This window comes from Octodon degus, unplaced genomic scaffold (genome assembly GCF_000260255.1).
Source record: "Octodon degus isolate 3935 unplaced genomic scaffold, OctDeg1.0 scaffold00274, whole genome shotgun sequence".
NCBI classification, from domain to species: Eukaryota; Metazoa; Chordata; class Mammalia; order Rodentia; family Octodontidae; genus Octodon; species Octodon degus.
In genome coordinates, this window is record NW_004524850.1 from 893,092 (window position 1) to 897,571 (window position 4,480).

The window sequence follows — 4,480 nt, forward strand, 5'->3', positions numbered from 1 at the left end:
GGTGGAATGGGGGATTGAACTCAGGCCCTTGCACCTGCCAGGGAAGCACATATTCCACTGAGCCATCTCCCCGGCCCCTTTTTTTTGTTTTTGTTTTTTTTGGGGGGGGGGGACAGGGGCTTTCTGGAAACCTAAGTAAAAGTTATGAATGGAGATCTGGAAAGTGGGTGGAAACAGCTGCACTTGCTATTGGAGACTGTGCAAGAACCATGAGGGGGGATGAGGAAGCCCACGGCAGGGGGACCTACCAGGTGGCATCAGGGACGGATGTGGGGGGTGGGTCTGTGAAAATATTTAGGAAATGTACTGACCACCAGGATGCTGGAAACTTAACAGGCACTGACAATGGAAGGAACACCACAAGAAAAAAGCCTTGACCAACCACACCTGCAAGTAGGACAGCATTCCATTTTTATTTTCTGTGTATTATTTGGTATGGGATCTTGCTGCGCAGCTTGGGCTTGTAGGGATCCTCCTGTCGCAGCATCCTTGTACTTGGGTTATTCCTGTGCACTACCAGGCCCAGCCTCACAGGCCAGCATGGCGCACCCAGGGTTCTGGGGCCAGCGAGGCACGTGGTGCTGGGGACCGAACCTGGTTAGTGCCCAGCGCTCAAGATAAGGTCTACCCTCAGCGTGCGCAGTCGTCCTCAGTGGCGGGTACGAACAGGAGGGGCACACACATTGTGAAGGGAAAAACACAGCAGGCGTGGGGGAGATCAGCATGAGGAAGTCCAAGCTTTGCATGACCACTGGTCATTGGGGCTTTTTTTTTTTTTTTTTTTTTGTGGAACCGGGGATTGAACTCAGGCCCTTGCACTTGCTAGGGAAGCACTTATTCCATTGAGCTATCTCCCCAGCCCACCACCTACCCTGGACAAGTTCATATTCTCTAAAACCTAAGAATGAATTTTAGGAACAAACAGAGGTTATGAGCAGAATATTCATTGAGGGAAAGAAAGCGCCTATCTGAGAGAGGGACAGGAGGGGGCCCCCAGCTGGTAGTTCTCCGGGAAGCTGTCTCTTCCAGGGACTTTTATAGTGTAAAATCATGCATCACTGAGGTGGAGAGAACGGGAACTCAGGCAGATGCAGGGTGGGACAAAACTATGGTCACCCAATGGGATTACAAGTACCATTGCTCAGGTAAAGTTGATTAGGCCCAGGACCAAATGGAGAAGCAAGTCATGTAGCAAGCAGGCATGACTGTAAAACAGGACCTTATCTGGTGGCCTTCAGACAGTGATTCTTCCTGAGTGATGATCAATCCTGGATGCCGGTCTATAGGGAGGTTAGCATTTGCTTCGTCTGTAGGTCTGGTTTACAGCAGGAGCATCCGTCCCTCCCACAGTTATAGGGCATCTGGTCTTGGTTATCTCCTTCGAGGGCCTGACTCTGTCTGGCTGCCTATAATATTTATATCTAACTCACTGCCTACAACAATTCTACCTCACTCTTGCATTCCCCGGTTGCTTATTTCTTTCTTCCTCCCCTTTCCTCCTCTCTATTAAAAAATGCTTTTCTTTCTACTCTTTCGTGTGCCTGTAAACCTTCAGCCTGGGGATTTACCTCTGCTTCAGTGCGTGTTGTGTACGGAGTCCATGTCAATCAACATTTCAATTTTAAATAAATATCTGGAAACATTGCAAGCACAAAGCCATCATTTCAGCCACTACAGCCCTTCCCTTCCCTCCACTGCCACCATCTTGTGCGCATCCATGCAGATGCTCCAGGCCACAATGCTGCTCAGTTTCAGTTTAGCGCACAGCACTTGGAGAAAGTCATGTTCAGTAGAAGCCTTATCCTCCCATGGTGCTGGCCAGGAACGGTCTGGGGTCCCACACTGGACAAAAGAAAGTAAATTCCGTGCTTTCTTGGCGGGGCGAAATTTCCTTCTGCACAGGGAGCTCAGGCAGACGGCGGAAAGGAAGAAAGCTGAGGTCTCTGTATTATACCCTGAAGCAGTGTCAGCATGCCATTTGTGGGAATTGGCCTCCTGATGTAGCCTGGCCGGATGCTCAGTGAGCTCAAGGTTGCCAGGCAGCCTGCACTCTGGGATCTGGAGAGCCCTCTGCTGCAGTTTTATAGCAGGTCAGCAGCCAAGTAAATTTTGGTCTCAAGTTTTCTACCACTGTAAAGCAAACACCTGTGGTTTTTTTTTTTTTTTTTTTTTTTTTTGGGCAGTACCAGGCATTGAACTCAGGACCCTGAGTTTGCCAGGCAAGCACTTATTCTACTGAGCTATCTCCCTGGACCCTAGCTGTGCATTTTATAAAAATGTGAACAAGATCTATGCCATTGTGTACTCTGGGACAGCCTAAGCCCAAGTTCCTGCTACCTTCAGTTGGTTTCTTGCAAGAGCGTCATAGTTACCTAATGTGACACCATCCCAAACTTTATCAGAAGCCGGTGTCATAGTTGACAACATGCTGCAGCCCAGTTGTAACACAAAATAAGAACACCTTTGTGCCTTTGTCACAAGCTGAGCCCGTGTGTGTGGAAGTTTCTGCAGCTGCCCCAGGAAAACACAACCACCCCACTTACACCTGAAACTAACGCAACCAATAGGTGTCCCTCCTGCTGTGGCAGGTCAGTGACAGCTCCTTGCTGGAGGTCTGTCGCTGACCAATACACTCGCTGTCTGTCTTCTGCAGGTTAAGTCAATTGAATAAGCGTATTTCACTGCAACTACACAAACGTAGGGCTCTTGGAAAGTACAGTTACTGGCGCTTTGCCAGTTAGCTCAGTTGTTTAAAGTGCCTGCTTGGACAAACTCAGTCAGGTACAGGGGACCACTGTTCCATCCCCAGCTCCACATGCCGCACCAGACCCACTCTTAAGGCAGACTGAGCAGCCCCCCCAAAAAAAACAAACCCAGAGAGAGAGAGAGAGTGAGAGTGTGTGTTACTGACCACCTGTGCCAGGCTGTAGCTGAGCTTGTGGATGTTTTGCCCACCATTCCAGAAGGCAGGTGGATACAGGTCACCTATGGCGTCCTGGGACTCCTGCCCTGACCCCTCACCCCACTGTCCCCAGTGTTTGGCTGAGCTGTGGCAGCCTCTCCTGCTGGTTGCAGCAGCCTCAGTGAGCCCGACCTGGCCTCCTACTGTCTCAGGAGCCACTTGACCTGCCTCCACCAGACCACTATCCCTGCTAAGTCCAGGTGGACACTGGAAGCTCACACAATGTCAAAGTGCAGCAGCAAAGGTAATGTGAGTCTTCCAGCTGGCCCCAAGCAAATCCAGGAGACAAGGTGACAGAGGACCCTCAGTCACACCAGCGACACTGCTCAAATCACAGCAACTGGGGGGCCAGCCAAATAGCTCAGCAGACTACAGAGCCTGCTTAGTTAGGCAGGCGCAGTGGCTGGGGTTCCATCTCTGGCAGGCAGTGCTGGCCCTGCCCAAGGGCGCGCTGAGACACCAATTGAGACTGGGTGTGGTGGCGCACCTGGAATCTTAGCACTTGGGAGGTTGTAAACACGAGGACCACTAAGTCCCATCAATACAGTGAGACTCTGTAGACCCTGTCCGAAAAAAAATAAAAAATAAATCATAGCAACTGAGGTAAAGGAGCAACTGCATCAGTCTATAAATCAAAACAGAAATCACTTCCCAGGTTAAAAAAAATAAAAAGACAATAATCATGAAAGATTTGCTCAACACATCTAAAGAAGACACAAATTAAAATATAGAGAACAGGAAAATGATAGAAACACAGAATAAGCAATATAAAAAAAAACTAGTTAGGGCTGGGGAGATGGCTCAGTAGCATAAGCAACTGCCTGGCAAGTGCAAGTGCCTGAGTTCAATCCCCAGTTCTGCAAAAAAAAAAAAAAAAAAAAAAAAAAAAAAAAAAAAAAAAAAAAAAAAAGGGCCGGGGTTAATTTGGGGGTTTCCAAAAAAAAAAAAAAAAAAAAAAAAAAAAAAAAAAACAAAACAAAACAAAACAAAAAACCAGAACTAGTATGCATGAAACATTAAAAAAGATATCCAGGAAAATAAGAATTCCACTGAAAGCTGGCAAAACAACTCAAACAAAACTCAAGAGAGAAGGGCCAGACAATAGCTCAGTGGACTACAGTGCTTGCTTAGGCACAGCGCCGCAGCTGGGGGTGATTGAGACTAGGCATGGTCACGTGTGCCTATAATCCAGCGCTTGGAAGGTTGAAGATAGAGGAGAATCACTACGAATAGTGAGACCCTGTACAACCTGTACTACATACATTAAAAAAAAAAACAAAAAACCCTCAAGATAGAATCAAACCTTGAAGACAGCACTACAGCTGGAAAACACAAAAAGAGCTCTTAAAAATAACAAGGGGCAGCTGGGGAGATAGCTCAGTTGAATAAGTACTTGCCTGGCAAGCTCAAGGGCCTGAGTTCAATCCCCAGCTCCGCAAAAACAAAAAAACAGACAAAAAACCAAGGGGGCCGGGGAGATGGCTCAGTAGAATAAGCGATAGCCTGGCAAGAGCAGGG

General features: G+C 47.9%; 1 protein-coding gene across 1 annotated transcript in view; it reads right to left on the reverse strand.

Annotated features, from left to right (window-relative positions):
* Positions 1-4,480, reverse strand: part of LOC101565614 (zinc finger protein 709-like) — a 23,167-nt gene that overhangs the window by 4,384 nt on the left and 14,303 nt on the right. The gene's annotated exons all lie outside the window — the stretch shown is intronic.